The 17770-nt window shown below is 33.7% G+C and overlaps 1 long non-coding RNA gene and 1 pseudogene across 2 annotated transcripts; both read left to right on the top strand.

The window, feature by feature from the left end:
- The window catches only part of LOC142607534 (beta-glucosidase 12-like), a 40352-nt pseudogene extending 31402 nt beyond the window's left edge, over positions 1-8950 (top strand).
- Positions 2268-4532, top strand: LOC142607536 (uncharacterized). 2 transcript variants are annotated; one of them, XR_012839346.1, is made up of 4 exons: positions 2268-2484; positions 2643-2709; positions 2924-2977; positions 4068-4532. It is a non-coding gene; the product is annotated as an uncharacterized LOC142607536 (long non-coding RNA). The 2 variants fall into 2 exon arrangements; XR_012839345.1 differs by having other exon boundaries at positions 2271-2484; positions 4155-4532.
- Positions 8951-17770: the final 8820 nt, after the last annotated feature.

The raw sequence follows: 17770 nt of genomic DNA on the forward strand, positions 1-17770 counted from the left end.
GTAGGGTCTTAGGCCGCGTTTTTACAAACGCGGCTGAAAAAAACGCGGCCTAAGATCCGCGTGTTTTGTAGTGTGACAACCTGATAACAGAATTACACATGTCATTCCCTACTAAATACAATAGGTTCTGAGGGATCCATACCAAAAATGAAAAAGTCCAGGCTCTTATTTGGCATGTATTCATACACTAGCTTTGATAAAATTACATTTGTCTGTGACATAGCAGAGTTTTTATTTCAGATGATCTTTTAACCTTAAATTAAGAATTGGACCTGGAATTCAGCTATGTAATTAATAGTTTAGAAATAAGATCAATTAGTAAGCAAAAAAATTGAGTTTCTCAATGAACTTATCAACTGTTTTGATAGGTATCTTGTGTTCTCCTAAGATTATGAACTGCTCCCTGAACGTTTGATGGGTTCAGTTCTTGGAAGCTCTGCTTTGTTATATTTAATTAGTGCAATAATTTGCTATAGTTTGTTTATGCTTCTCATGTAAATCTGATGGGGAAGAATGGAAAGTTGGGGTTGGTTTCGGAGAGAAATAGTTGGAAATGGCATTTTTAATGACATAGCTAAGGCCAAAAAATTAAAGAAATTCATGAAACCAGTGTCATGTATTATAGTAAGACCAAAAATAAAGAAAGCTTACAAAACCAGTGGCATGTATCATCATATTTTGCAAGTGACTTGAACTTTAATTATTGTTGTTTTGTCTCCGTCATTAGCGTGTGCTTCTTTCAAGCTTCTTGGCTCTAACCATTCGTTTGATAGCGGCAGCTTTGGCTCCTTTTGTTTGGTGGGGCCTTTTCCGTTTGGTGCATTTTGTTTGGATCTAAGTTCTAGATAAGCATCTCCTTAAGGAGATGCTCATCAAGGAGAACGTGATTAGTCTATTGAAGATATTTTATATTTAGGTTTTTTTTTTTTTTTTTGCTGTTATTCCAAATGCTCATCTAGTAGACCGTGATTAGTCTATTGAAGATATTTATATTTAGGTTTTTTTGTTGTTATTCCAAATACCATCAGATTGGTCTCAAGGTGGTTGATGTTTAAATACCATCAGATTTGGGAATTCCGAGTAATAACTGGTCTCAATCCTCTTTTTGTCTGTCTGTCACAGAATAAAAGTAGTGCTGATTACAGATCCATGGTGTTAAAAGTAGTGCTGATTACAGATTAACTATTGCTTTGAATAAGTAAAATTACATTTGAAAGCTCTAATTACTGAGGTTGATTTTGGGATTAGAAATTTTTAGTTTGGAGAAAAAAAACACATCTGAGCTAAAGAATTTTGATAATTTATATATATATATATATATATATATATATATATATATATATATATATATATATATATATATATATATATATTACAAATGACCACATATGAGCAAGATCCTGAGTAAGGATAAAGCAAGTCACTTCTTGAAAAGTTTCTGCTCAGCTTGCCAATGAGTTTTTGATTTGCTGCATTAACACGTATATGCACTAAATAAATATACTTTCTAAAATGACCAAATAATTTTTTCACATAAAAAAAAAAAAAAAAAAACTGTTTCTAGTCATAGAAACAGTTTCTAGTCAAAAAAAAAAAACCTATATATATATATATAGTGTATGATTGTGGTTTTTTTTTTTAAATAAAATAAAATCTTATTTTGAGGATAAAGAGACCTCTTAAATAACCTTATTTATCAAGGGTTGTAAATATAAATCTTTTAAACCTTGGTGAAAGGTTATTTAAGGGTCTTTTGACCCTCAAAATAAGATTAGAGCACTTGTTTTGAGGGGCACGAAGGCTCTCAAAATTTCCTTTTCGACGGTATATGTTTCAAAGGTTATCAAGAGTCGGTTGGACTCTTAAAATAACTTCTTTCAAGGTTTTTTAATACTTTTTTTAGGGGTTTTGACCCTTGAAAAAAGTCTAATTTGTTGTAGTGATACATAATACTGACACGGATCTTAAGATGGTTATAGTAGTTTGATTCAATTTTATATATATATATATATATATATATATATATATATATATATATATATATCTATATCTATATATATATATATAATAGACAAAGCTGAGAGAAAATTAATTCCTACATTTAAGGGCGTGCTGACAAATAGGATAACTACCTATTTAAAATTCAGACACGTATACACTTTTTTTAAGATTTTCGTACGGTACAAAAGTTGGTTTTTTAACCCTGCCACGTCTAATAATTAAAAAGCAAGAAGGGTTACATTAAAAATAAAGTCCGTTTAAAAAAACAAGGGAAAAAAAACCATTTCAGCAAAAAAAATCCTTAATCAGATTACGTTTAATATCTTCTCTCTCTAAAGTAAATGACCTACCGATACTTCGACTCAGAGAAAGGGAAGAAGGGGAAAAAGAAATTGGGATCGAGTGGACGTTCGTGCGGCCGGCCATCACGATTTGATCTTCTGGTCTGTTTCATCTCTTTTCTGCAACAAATTTTTTCTGAAGGTCAGCATCTTTCTTTTCTGAATATCTGTTTTTCAATGAAAAATTCCTGCCGAATTTTCTAGGGTTCTTCTTTGACTCTTTGAAAAATAGATGGGTTGGTTCCTTTTTCTATGCAAAAATTACAATTTCGGGTTTATACTAAACAATAACACGTGTAGATTTCAACTATGAAAAGTCATACCTTACAACACAATCACTCTGCCTATTAACAATGCCTCCGACGGGGTTAGTATTCATTCTCTGACTTTTTCCTCACAAATTAGATCTGTTATACTTATATGTTTCAAACTTTTACAATTACAGTTGGGTTTGGTTCCAGAAATTAGGGTTAAGGAATTTGAAATTCTGATATGTGACTATTTTATTAGATATTTTTAGTAATGGGTTTGTTTAAATTCGTCTCTTTTGGATGTAAAACATTCAATTTCTTTCTCTGCAGAGATGAAGTGGAATCTTTCTTCAATCTGGAGTCTCTAATTTCATCAAAGCAAAGGTTCCAATTTTTTTTCCTAATATTCTCCAACTTTACCTCTCTTACATGTTCTGTTATTTGCTAGGAGGATTGAAATTATGGGATTTTGAAATCTGAAAAAAATTTGTTTATACATTGAAGATTTTAGACGATATTTATTTAAAAGATACTTTGAAGTCATGATTTTGTTATTTTTGATGTTGGGTTTTTCTAGGTTTTGCATGTTTTAAATTCTTAAATCTGAAAGAAAGATGTTCTTTGTACAAAATTGATTACTTTGTTTGTTATGGTAGAGAATAATTTTCTCAGAGATTAACTCATCAAAAAAAGATAATTTTCTCAGAGATAGTATGATTTATGTTTGGGTATTTGGTTGGATTTAGTCATTTGGGTTAGATTTGGTTTTGATTCAGGTATTTGGGTTAGAAAATTAGAATTTGTTTAGTGAGTATTTGTTTTTGTTTTGGATATTAGGAATTGAATTGGTTTTGGGGCTGTTCTGTAACAAAGTTTACAATCTGCAGAGAGAGAGAGAGAGAGAGAGAGAGAGAGAGAGAGAGAGAGAGAGAGAGAGAGAGAGAGAGAGAGAGAGAAAACTGAGAAATCTGCCCCCAACTGCGTCAAGCAACAGTCCAGGTCTCTGCCATCGTCAAACCCATTCCCTCCACCAGTATAGTCTCTGTTTTTTGGTTTTTTACTTTTATTTTTAATTTTTAATTTGGGGTCAAATCTGATTTAGGCAGGGGTATTTTGACTGGATTGGATTGCATAGAGCTTTTTGGCTTAGATTTGGTTTTGAATAAGGAATTTGGGTTAAGAATGGTTTTTAATATCCGTTATTTGTGTTGGATTTGGTTTTCCTTTTGGATAATTGGGTTCAATTTGTTCTGAGTATATCTCTACACTTTAAAGCTTTCATTTTATTTATTTTGTTTTAAATTTTTTGTTAAAACATTTTTTCCCTTTACAATTTTGTTTCCCATGTTTCTTTTCTAGCATTGTTATCAAGTTTTTCCAGTATATACTTCTGCGTATTAGATTTTTTTTCCCATATAGTTCACATATCACAATGATTGTATTACTTTTTTTTCCCACACACTTTGTAATGTAGAATGAGGTTGGCCATATTTGATCAATAGGGCTAAGATTGCAGACTTTGCATCTGAATTGGATTTTCGTTCCTATTTATTGATAACAGATGAAAACAAATACATATAAGACAGCCCTGAAATCCAAATACAGAGGAAACAAGAAGCTGAAAACAGAAAGAACCAGAAGCTAAATATAGCAGAGAAGTACAGACCAATAGGTACGCGCAGAGAAATTCAGAGCAACAAGTATGCAGATTGCAGAAAATGCAGACCAACAGGTGCAGAGAAATACAGACCATGACAAATATTTTTAGATGTCAAATATTTGAGCTTGAAGTCCCAATATTTATTTCAAATATTTGTTTATTGATGTGCTCCACCTGTTTTTTAAAAGAATAGAATCAATAAAATTTTCAGAAATTGTTGTTTCCTTTGAGATACGAGTTTAACAATATGAACAATTTGAAGAACCCTTTTCTCTTTCACTATGGAATTGTTGTTTTAAATTTTAACGTGTTATCCTTTCTTATTTATCCATTCATATGCATTTAGTTTCTTGCTCTTTTCATGTTTGATGCATCTTAATTTGTTATAATATTTTGCTATCTTGGAGGGTTAGTCATGTTGTTCAAGTTTTTTCCACTAGAGTCACTAAGCACATTCTCATGTTTGTAAGATTTCAATTTAATTTTTCAAAGTACAGAATTTTAAAAATCTTTCACTGGGTGAAAGCGTGAGAAGGATATTTAATTTATGTTTAGCCGATGAAGAAATTATGAGATTAAATGCAATGTTCAAAAGCATGGTTGTTAACAACTTTGGACCTACAAGATTTAGAGATGAAACAGGAAGTTATGAAGCAAGGAATAAAGTATTTGAAAGATTTTAATGAGTAGAACTTCTTTTTTATTTTAATTAATTATTATTTTTGAACAAGTGCATTTCTTTATTTCTATTAATTATATTTATTGTTGTATTATGAGCAAGTCCAAGGATGAGGCTTTAGGCCTTATTCTTTTGGAGTAACCTTTGAATTTCATAATTAGTTGTTTTGTTTTGATTCTAAGCAAAAGGGTGAATTTACCATATTAGCTTTTTTGCTTATACAAATTGATAGTTTTGTTTGATTGAACTTGGAGCATTTGAAAGTGTTTTTCTTTTTTTTTTTGACAATTTTCTTTACTGGGATGTGATATAATTCAAACTTAATGTATATTTCCCTTTCTCCGTTTTTACTTTTCACTATTTCAATGATGTATATGTGCTATACTTAATTTTCTATACTAAATTTGCTGTGAAAAAAATGATTTGACTTAATTTCGATTCAATTTATCTTGCATTTTAATAATTACTCAATCTTTGCTATGAAGTGTCATAGTCTTTGGGTTTTTTCCCCCATTAATTTACATGTAAGGGTTTGTTGTGGCTTGAGCTACATTGTCTAAAGAAGTTAAAACACTTTAGTTAGAGTTATGTTTTCTTTTGTTTATATTTCTGTATGTATGTTTTATTCTTTGATAGAGTTATTAATTATTTCCCTTGATGTGCTATATCATAATTGGTTGTTGGTGATTGCATTTTCATCATGCTTAGAAGGTGAAGATAGAAATTACCCTTATCAATGATAGAAATTACACTAATACCTTGCTGTGTCTTCGTCATTATCAGAAGATGTAGATAGACTTTTTTTTATTCTTCCCAAACCTCATCTTGCTTGACAAACCTTATATTTATCTATTTGTACCATATATATTTATCTTACATTTTAAATTGATTCTATAATTCATTATAACATTTGTATATGTCTATTGATTTTTTATGTATATAATTTTTATGTTAGGTTGTTCTATACAGCTTTTTTAGAGTTGTTATAAAATATTGTTTCCGTAATTAAAGTTTAACAATTTGACGATGGTTTATTTTAACCATCAGTTAAATTATACATGCCCTATAAGAATCTTAATGTATTTTATTGTCCTCTAATAAGTAAAATGACCCCGCGCATTGCGCGGGTTAAACGCTAGTATATATAAAAGATGAGTTCAAGTTACATTTAGGGTCCGTTTGGATAGAGCTTATTGTTGAAAACTGAAAACTGAAAACACTGTACCAAAATAATTTTAAAATGTGTAAATAGTACCGTGGGACCTATTTTTAATGAAAAAGTGGCTGAAAAGTAAAATTTGTGGGTCCGTGAACAGTGTACGAATGCACTGTTCACGGAAGAAAAGTCAATAACTACGGCTGGGAAGGAAAAAAAAAAAAAAAAAAAAAACTGAAGCTGGACGCTGGACGCAGGCGCTGGACGCTGGACGCCCAATCCAAACACACGCTTAGTGTAACTTCTCAAGAGTTACACATTTTTTAAACCATTAATTTATATTAGATCTAAAGGTGAAAAAAACATTCATAATCATCTATTTATTGTTTCTTAGAAATTAGTAATTAAGTTATTAATTCTTCTTATTAAAAAAAAAAAAACATTAACTCTCTTGTGTTCATCATTATCTTCATCTTCTCTCCCTCTGTCACATGGTCTTGAAAAGGAGTAAAGTAGCTGACATTTGTATGACACAGTGATTGGAAAGGAGTAAAGTAATGTGGAAGGGAGAGGTCAGTCGTGATATTGCTTTGGGGAATATTGTTTTTATATCCCGTGAAATAATTTTTAACTAGACAAAAAAACACTCAAAAATACTTAAACGATTTAAAATTAATAAAAAATGGTTACGAGATTAGACCATACAAATAGCTCCGCCTTGTTTGAAAAATATGATTTTCTACAGGCTTTTCATTTTTTTTTTCCAGTTATTAGATTATACAAACGATTGAAAGAAATCCAAGGAAACAATGATTTGGATTTTTCTTTATCCCCCAACTTTGTGTGCCTTACGACCTGAACTATTTTTGTCCATACACCAGCTTTGTATCATCTGCTAAAATAGGATTAAAGCATTTGGGCAGAAGCGTTCTTTAGGAAGAAAGGTAGCATGTTAATTAAGGTGGCCTGTATAATAATTATAATAATAATGAATATTTGGGGTTAGCCTGACAACTTTGTGTTTCTTGTTCTAGAGCAATTTGCCTTAGATCTTAGTTGGTTATACAATCTAACAATTGTATAATTAAAGGTTGCCTAAAAGTACATAAAACACACAAAGACTGCGTGAGAGAGGGAGAGAAGATGAAGCTGATGATGGAGAGTAAAGAGTTAATGCTGTTTTTTATTTTTCTATTTTTAATAAGAAGAGTTAATGACTTAATTACTAATTTTTAGGGAACAATAATGACATGACCATGAGTTTTTTTTCACTCTTAGATCTAATACAAATCAATGGTCCAAAAAAAGTGTAACTCTTATAAAGTTACACCAGATGTAACTTAAACCCACCATATATGTGTGTGTGTGTATAACGATTTAGTTGTTTATTAGCAATTTTCTGTGAGTAAAAATTAAACTTTAAGATCATTGAATTTTCAAAATGTCGCATGTCATTTTTATTAAAAATTCTAGAGAATTAAAGGATATAACAATTTAAGAGTCTTTTAATTTAACTAATTGACATCATTTAGTATTTTTAACGAAGTGATTCAAGGTTTAAATCCTCTTACTCCCAACTATCAATATATAAAAATAAAATAAAAAACATATAAAAGGGAAGATAGCTACAAGTTTTTGAATTAAAAAGAAGGATCTTTGTAATCCAACTTAGATTAGGCTAGAAATTATTTTCAAATGACCACTGCCCATATCTTTGGCGTGATAGTTATTCCACAAGTACAAAATTTTGTGATGTGGGGTGGGGTGGGGTGGGGTGGGAGGGGAGACGGGATTTATTTTTAAGGAGAAAATTTCACACACATACACTTAAATTAAATTAGAATATAATTTCTATTAATTATAAAAAAAATTCCAAATAAAAACATTTCTAAAACAGATCATAAATATAAGAAATTATCATATAATGATTTTAGTATCAGGTTGAGGAATGAGTAACACCGTCCCGTAGTATTTAATGAAAAAAATTTGAAGAAAAAGATTTCCATGGCAAAAATATGTAATACCTAATGATTAACGAATAGAAGTATTAATTTATTTTTTTCGGATCTGAAAAGATACATTATTTTTTGTGGTATTCCCGGCTCTCTCTTTTGAAAATGAAAAGAAAAAATAATGTGGCATCAATTCATTTGAGGGTTTGAAAAGAGAGTTTTATACTGAATCCATAATGAATTTAAAATCTTTCTTTAAAATGCCATTTCAACTTACTTCAGATTGGATTCATGTCTATCCAAGAGGAATTCGAGACGCTCTATTATACACAAAGGCAAAGTACCATAATCCATTAATCTTTATTACCGAGAATGGTAATTTTCTTTTGAACTTTTCAATTATGCTTGCATAAAGTTATGGTACTAGCCATTTGAAAGGAATGCTAGTTTGGTTTCCATTCAAATCTAAAAATTTGCTACTCCATTGTAGGAATTGATGAGTTCAATAATGCTACATTGTCGTTTAAGGAAGCCCTTGCAGACAACTCTAGAATTGATTATCACTATCTCCATTTTCAATATATTCATAGGGCTATCAAGCAAGTAAAGAAGACCTCTCTCTTTCAAATCTAATGATGATATGACTTTGTTTGTACTAATATCAATATGCCGTATAAACAATTATGAAAATTGTTGATTCTAAAGCCCAATTGATCCAATTTTTTCGATGTAGGAATGGTGTTAACATAAAGGGATATTTTGCATGGTCATTATTGGACAACTTTGAATGGAGTTCAGGTTACACTGTTCGGTTTGGTATCAACTATGTAGACTACAAAAAGTCAAATATGGGTTGAAAAGACATCCCAAACTGTCTGCCCATTGGTTTAAGAAATTCCTCAAGGAATAAGATAACAAATTTTTTTGAGATCAAATAAAATAACAAATTAATGACTATGCTCATGTCGAAATATATAGTAGCATCATACCATCTCCAAAATAATGTCTGTAACCTATAAAATAAGAGAAAATTAATGTTATTGTTTACAAACTCAAATGTTTCTTAATTAAGTTACTATACATATACTACTAGCATATAATATTGGGTTTCTCCCTTGGGCGAAGCCATATAGTTATCACTAAGATTAATCGCATTTGTCGTTGAGGCCCTGAAATAAGAGATTTAAATTAATTAATTGAGGCCCAAAAGCATAATCTAGAATCTTTGTGATTCATCATCCATCTGGAGGCTTTCACAAAAATAGGCTACCCTGCCTTAATGGTAGTCGAATTACTTAGAAGACCTGGAGGACTGGTTTGGATCACATGAAAGTCCTATTTTGCAGATAGCAATCGATCCCAAATAGGATCCTTTAAATTTCGTGGTGAATACATCAATTGAGCTTATTAGACATTACAACCTTTCTAGGTCGAGAAGCTTTTGGCCCAACCCCTGTCCCTTATCACTCCAACATTTATCGCAATTGAGGAGTTATCATTCTTCTAAAAATAAAAATAAAAACTATTATTATTATTATTAGTTGCAGACCCATGTGATATGCGGAAACTTTGACAATTTATTCTTTTGTGAAGTGAAAATTAGAAATAGAAAATGAGATTTATAAGTGTAAGTGCACAATTGCACCTGGCCCCAAGAACAGTTACGGGCTCAGGCCCAATGAGCCTTAAACAATATAATTTGTAGAGTGTGGGCTTGAAACCCAGGTTAGAAGTGTTTGAGGATTAAATGACAAGCCAAAGATTATAAACACTGGAAAAACAACAAGGAAAATTATAAATCAACCTGCTCGGACGTAAGCCGAGGGCTGTTCTTATATAATCTCTTTCTCTTTGTTTTCTTTCTTTTAGGTTACAAAAAAGGGATCCTCTCTTTCCATTCTAAGTTTCTCCTTAAATACTCCTCTTTTTGATACTTTATACACGTGTTGCCCCAACTCCCCCTTAGCCTAGATATTTCTTTTCTCAGTGCCTTTGAATAGTAACCAGAAGTTTCCCTTCCACTATTCGGGTGTCACTTCCCCATCAATGTGGCCAGGGTGGTAGGTGCAGGGTCTTTAATGTGGAGGTGACAGCCTTTATCTTTGGTATCTCTCTAACATCGGTGCTTCTGGGACATTCAAGGGCTTCCCCCCTTTAACCATCGGTCTTGACCGTGTCATTCCCTAACCTTTATCATGAAATCCCGGGTTCTCCTGTGTCCGTCCGAAGATAAAATCACCCTCGGCTGGATCCTCGGATCCTCGGCGTATGGGCCGACCCGTAGTACTGACAAGTCCTAAATCCAAGAGCAGGTAGGCCTTCTTTAGCATGGCCCAACGGCCCATATTCCCATCAGGGTCTTTTTACTCCCCACAATAAGTGTTAGTGTCAAACACTTTTTAAAATAATGTGATTTTTTTTTTCTAAGAAATTAATGTTGATACAATATATTAGATTTTTTAAATTATGCTATCTATATTTTTAATTTGAAAATGTTTTAAATTTGTAAATTTTTTTTTCTTACGAGGAAACATAATACATTTTGTTAAGTTTTAGACCCCTTAACACAATATGTTTAACCTAATATTAATTCAAGTTGATTAACAAGTTTGTTAATTAAGTCTAGGTTTGACAAATATGTGTAAAACAGATTGTAAAGTTGTGATTTACAACTGTTTATGTATTGGCTTTAATTCTGTACCAAATTTGATTGTAATTTTATTCAATCTTTGATACGTTGTATTTTATGTGGGATTTTATTGCAAGGGTAGTGTGTGAGAGAGAGAGAGATAGAGAGAGAGAGAGAGAGAATGTGAAGACTCAAGCTTTTGAAGCCAGAAGAATTCTCGCGGGTATCTCACTACTAAGCATCCCGCAAAGAGATGCATGTGCCCTGCACATGATTGGAATGCAAAGAGTCATGATAGATGGTAACAGTTGGTTTTCGCGAATGTCTCGCGAGTAAGGTGACACCCGCAAAACAGTCTGTTTTGCTAATTTGTCATATCTGCTCCACTACATTCTCAACCACACTATATATATCATCATTACCCACATATTGAGTAGAGAGCTTTTCAAAAGAGAAAACCCTAGCCTCAACCCTTGAAAGTGTAAGATTGTCATACCCACAATTCTTCACACAATCCATTGTAGTTTTCCTCTACTCTTATCTCTCTATTTCTAAATCCTTGAGAGGTTGATAGTCCAAACACTTACCACACCCTTTCAGAGTGTCAAGTGAGGATTTGGTGCTGCTAGAAAGCACTGGAAGAAGCCAAGCTTTGGCAAATGCAATCGAGTGTATTGCGGGATCCGGAGAGCTAAACAAGACACGGTTCCGAGTAGCCTTGTTGGAGTAGGAGCTTGGAGGGTTTAGGTACATCGGGTAGATTAGACTTGGAGGGTCTCTTGCTAACCCATGTATCCCAACTGATTGTCTAGTGGATCGATTACCGCTTAGAGGGCGGCAGAGAGGTTTTTCGCTGAGTTCTTCAGTTTCCTCTTCGATAACACCTCCGCGTGTTATCTTGTGTTTGCATCTCTCTTCTCTACTCTTTTACATTCCATTATATTGTTGTGTTGCCATGATTATGGATTAGAGTAGCATGTTTGTTTATTCGCTCGCATTTACTCTTATTTCCGCACTTAGTTTAAGTAAGAGTAAAATCAACCAAGCTGTAATTTTAATTTGGGATCTAAACAAGCTCTTGTGTTTTAACGCAATTCCAAGCTTTCAATTGGTATCAGAGCGGGTACACTTGTTTTGGTTTCATTACCTAAATGTGATCCTTGACCCCTTTGTGTGTTTTTCCATGGATAATATTTTGTATGCTTCTATGGATGCTGTTGATTGTAACATGCCTTGTGTTTGTTAAAATTCCTCTATAAGTATTTATCCACATGATTGTGATGCCATGTTATATGAATCTATGGTTGTTATTGATATTCCAAACATCAAACTCTTGAAGAAAGAAGCTAAGAAGTTTCATAAAAATTTGAGCAAGTTTCATTGTGAAAATGATGATTTGATTGCTAAACTCAATGAATCCAATAAATTGGTTGAAAAGTATAAAAAGCTTGCTGAAAATTCTCTTGAAAAGCTGAAAGAGTTTGAATGTTTGAATATGGATTTGGATGTTAAACTTGTTTTGTCTAACAAACTAGTTGATGATCTTAAATGTGAAAATGAATCTCTTAAGATGCATGCCAAGTGTTTGGTTGCTGAACCTATTGCTTAAAATGAAGAAAATCTTTATTGCAATCACGTTGTGGTGCTCGATTTTGTGCCTATTGTGTGTTCTACCTCAAAGGACAAATCGATGTACATTCCTCCACACAAAAGAAACCAAAAAGTGGAGAGAAGGGCTCTTAAGCCAAAGCTTCCGTTTAGGTCTCAACCTAAGGTTTTGAATGGATCTAAGTTTGTTCCAACTTGCCACCATTGCGGTGTGATCGGTCATATAAGACCTTAATGTTCCAAGTTGAAGAGAGAACAAAACCATGTTGCTAGATACCTCCCTAAAAAGCCTAGTAGACCTAAACACATTGTTTGTCACCATTGTTGTGCATTTGGTCATCTTAGACCTCATTGCTCTAAGTTTCAAGCTGTTAAAAGAATAAAAAGAAAAGAGAAACTTAAGCTTCTTAAAAGTTGTGCTATGAAAGTAAAACAGGTTTTGGGGGAAAATGGTAAGTTGTTGAAGAAAGTTTTTGAAGTTCTTACCTCCTTGTCTATGTGCATCTTCGATTCTCATTCTTCCAACCTTCGTCTCACTTCTCATGAGACACTCATTCCAAACAATTATTCTGTTTGGATGAGAAAGGGTTCCTATGGTTAAGCTTTTGCTCTTTTGGTCATTGATCTAATTCTTTCGATCTTTGTAAGATCCTTCATGCATTAGATACTTCATTGTCATGCATTTATGCATCATGCATCTCTTTATATGCATTTCTTTTGTATCTTGCATTTATTTGTATGCATTGCTTTTGTTGATCTTACTTTTTGTGTTATGTTTTGAGTGTGTTGAAAAATTCAAAAACTCATAAAAATTTGAAAAATCTTCAAAAAGTTTGATCGCTTATGTTGTGTATATCTCATGTGAGTTTGGCCCAGTACATTCGTACTAATGGCGTAGTGCATTTACGAGCTTAGCTTGTTTTGTATGCACATCTATCTTTGTGGGACAAATTTTGAAATCTATGTGTGATTGTTGTAAATTGATCTTCAACCTTGTCATGAATGATTAGTCAATAGTCTTGTTGGTCTTGACACATGCATAGACTTGTGCCTATATCTTTTCCCACATTTTTATGTTTTTTCTTAAAGAGCTCATCAAATGTCAAATCTTGAAAAGTGGTATTGAGCTGCAAAAGTCGTCGCACATACTAGTATTTGACTAGGAAAAAGGGAAAACGACTTTGTATTGAAATGTATGGTGCCTCAAAAAGCCAAAGGCTTATTCTCAATGTTGAAACATCAAAAAGTTCAGGCATCGATCTCAAAATGAGATATACTTTGATAAAAAAATGATCATATGTTTTGTTTTGTAAATGGAGCCAAATGAAAAGCTTCAAAGTCATGTAATTTTTCGTATGGGAGATCATATATGTTCAGTTCTACAATTGAGATAGTCTACTTAACTTAGTACTAGTTGTGTATGACTTGATTAAATTGATCATTGAAGCTTCACTCTAAACTAAGGACTATACCGCATTTGATACTCACACACAACACACAAGACTTTGTTCAATGGATGCTTATTTCATTTGTGTGATTGTACATGATCAAATGTGATGTATATACTCAAGTGCTTGTTGATCAAAACCAAAAAGATTTTTCAGTATTTTTATATGTTTTTGAAAGTGTTTTTATACTTCTGTGCTTTAAGTTTTTTTTGTATCAAAATGCATTTTTGTGTTTTCTTCAAAAACTGGTTCAGAGGCATTTTCACAAGTATCGCGCGACTTAGAGCTTCCTGTGAATAAGGGAAATTAAAAATTCACATTTTCATCCAAAGAGTCTCGCTACTGCCTTGCGACTATTTCGCGACTAAACTCTACTCGCAAAATGGTTTTAGGTAAAAACTGGAAATTTTCAAGTTTACACAGAAACTTTCGCAAGTATCTCGCGACTGTGTCGCTACTAAAAACTTCTCGCGAAAGCTTCTGTGTGTCTCGTGACTAACTTCACGACTATCTATCCAGCAAAAAACACGTGTTTTCAGTTTTTATGTGGCAGATGTGACAGTTTTTTTTTTTAAACACGTAGTCATTTCCCTCACTTTGCCTCTCTTGAACCCATCTCAACCCAAATCTCATTTTACTCTAAACCCATCATTCTCAAGTTTGTTTTATGCGTTTTCATCTTCAAGGTATGTTTTCTAAAACATGTTTTCTTCTTTTTGTCTTAGATTATGCAAAAATTAAGTTAAGGTTTCTTGAATTGGGATTTTTTTTTCAAAAATGGGTTGGGGTTCTTATCTTTGTGAAAAAAATTTCAAATCTTTGATTGGGCTGAGTCCCATTTGATGTTTGTGTTTCTGTGTTGGCCCCTTGTGGCAATTTAAACATGTATTGAGGTAGATTTCACCATGTTCTTTCATTGTTCATAACTGGTATTCACTGTTGCATGCTAGGTGTTTGACAGAATGTCCGAGTGACATTCTTGTGTTGAATTGGACTCAACTAAGTTCCAATGTTCAGTTTTAGTCTTAATTGATCGTGTTTACCATGCTTTGGTCAGTGTGTGTGTGTTTTACACACTTTGTCCATTTTGTGCCTCAATGTCATGCCATGCATACACCTAGGCACCCTCTAAGCACACCCCATGCATCATATGTTGCACACAGATGCATCAGCACAAGCACAACACAGACACACACATGCACTGTAATGCACTCCATGCATTGTTTTTGTTTACATGGTTAAACACTTACAGCATGTTGTTTTTGTGTCTGTTTGCTTTGTTTTGAGGCTATTATACTCTGTTTTAGTTGTGTTTATTTTTGTTTTGGACTAACTTGAATCTAATCAAGTTTTGTGGTTTGTTTTGTGCCTTTTCTTTTCCTTTTGTGTTCTATGTCTGGTTTTGCAGATGTCTCCATTCAAGAAGTCAGCTATGAAAGAAGTTAGTAACAAAGGGAAAGAATAATCTGTTTCCAAGAAATCATCCAAGCATGCTCGCACAGATTTAGATAACTTCAAGTCTATTGAAGCAGACATGAAGTACAATGACTTTTACAAAGGAGCAACTATCATTATGGAAAGGGTTGTTCAGTTGGAAACCCTTAAGGACACTTTCATACCTGAAGTATTCAAGGAAAGGACATGGACGAAGTTGTTAACTCCTAGTGGAGCAATATATTCGAAGATCATCCGAGAGTTTTTCTCCAATGCTAGTGTTGAAGGAGATCATATCAATTGCTGGGTACGTCACAAGGAATTTGTCATTACACAGGACAGCATTCAAGAATTTTTGGAGATTCGTCCTCCCTCGCAGCCAATGACAGTGCAATACAATGATCGTTTGGAATCCATTAAAGAAATGATAAAAATTCTTGGTGGTGAACCAACCAATAGGTTCATGAACACAATTCCATTAAGTCTAGAGATGAGAGCTCTTGCTTATGTGATGATTCATAATTTGTATCCCGTCACTAACCTGACAACGTTGTCCGCTCCAAGGACAATCTTCTTGTATGATCTCTTTACGCACAAGGAGATTGATATATGTGGACACATTTTCCATATGTTAAAGAAGAGCATTGAGAAGTAGAACACTAGGACTGTTATGCCATTCTCCACTCTCATTATGGGCCTTATTGCAAAAGCAAAGCTCAAACTTCCAAATGGTCTCTCTGTAGTGCATAGAGACTATCCTATTGGTGGTCACACAGTGACTCGAAGCATAGCTCACATCAAGGGATCAAAGATTGGCGCCTATCAATTTTTAAGGGCTGCTGTTCAAGACGAAGGCTGAGACATAGATGAGGAGATTGATAGATTCACTTCTGCCTCTAAGACTTCATCTTAGCCATCATCTTCAACACCCACACGTGGATCCGATCGTCTTGATCACCTTGTAGAAATGGTCGATCAGACATATGGCTTACTTGAGTCTCATGTGCAGCACACCACGGATCAATTTGCTTACATTCATGGTCAGCTCACTGCTTTATCTTCTCAAATTGAGGATATATTAATGGCTCATGGATCCGACTCTGAATCTGATCAGTTCTAGTTCCTTTGGCCATTCTGGTCAAAAAGGGGTGGAAAAGTTTAAGGGGGAGTAAGCACCTTTTGAGGGGTAGATACATAAAGATTCAGACTTTTGGTTATTTTTTTTTATTAGTGTTTATTTTTGCTTATGCCATAGTCTAGAACTCTTTCTTTTACAGTGCTTTCTTTTAAAGCTTTAAGTTCTTTGAATTAAATTCAGTTTATTTCCAGTACTTTGTGTTTATATCTTTGCTTTGTAGCATTTTTTGTGTACTTAAAGATTATCTTGAGTACTTCACTCTTGTGCCCTTGTTGGATCGTGTATCCTAAATGCAAGTACTTTGGTATTTTGCATTGGTTGAGTGTTTTGGACATGTAATTGATTCTTGCTATGCACTTAATTGCATTGTGTGTCCGGATGATTGTTTACTAGTTAAATGATCATTGTAGTTTTTTCATAATGACTGTTCTTGTATGATCAAGTTATGTTTCACTGCTTATTTCTTGATGTTTACCTTGATCGCATTATACTTGCTCATAGACATACCTTGTATTCAACTTGTCATAAGCTTAATGAAAGTTTTGTTTGTGTGTGAGTGTTTCAGGATACAAGTGTATTCGTGCAAGTGCTTCACAGCTTCTAAATTAAGTGTGAGTGATTTTTGCAACTTACGTTAAGTCTAGAGTCTATTATAGGGTGTTTTGTCGTGGAATAGCCAAATGGGGAGATTATAAAGTTGTGATTTACAACTGTTTATGTATTGGCTTTAATTTTGTGCTAAATTTGATTGTAATTTTATTCAATCTTTTATACCCTATATTTTATGTGGGATTTTATTGTAAGGGTAGTGTGTGTGTGTGTGTGTGTGTGTGTGTGAGAGAGAGAGAGAGAGAATGTGAAGACTTAAGCTTTTAAAGCCAAAAGAATTCTCGCGGGTATCTCGCAACTAAGCATCTCGAGAAGAGATGCATGTGCCCTGCACATGACTAGAATGCGAAGAGTCATGACAGATGATGACAGCTGGTTTTCGCAAGTGTCTCGCGAGTAAGGCCTTCCTACGAGACACCCGCGAAACAATCTGTTTTGCTAATTTGTCCTATCTGCTCCACTACATTCTGAACCACACTATATATACCATCATTACCCACATATTGAGTAGAGAGCTTTTCATAAGAGAAAACCCTAGCCTCAACGCTTGAGAGTGTGAGATTGTCATACCCATAATTCTTCACACAATCCATTATGGTTTTCCTCTACTCTTACCTCTCTTCTAAATCCTTGAGAGGTTGATAGCCCAAATACTTATCACACCTTTTCAGAGTGTCAAGTGAGGATTTGGTGCTGTTGGGAAGCTTGGGAAGAAGCCAAGCTTTGGCGGATGCAATCGGGCGTATTACGAGATCCGGAGAGGTAGACAAGACACGGTTCCGAGTAGCCTTGTTGGAGTAGGAGCTTGAAGGACTTAGGTACGTCGGGTAAATTAGGATTGGAGAGTCTCTTGCTAACCCATGT

Source organism: Castanea sativa, chromosome 8 (assembly GCF_040712315.1).
Source record: "Castanea sativa cultivar Marrone di Chiusa Pesio chromosome 8, ASM4071231v1".
In the NCBI taxonomy this organism is placed as follows: Eukaryota; Viridiplantae; Streptophyta; class Magnoliopsida; order Fagales; family Fagaceae; genus Castanea; species Castanea sativa.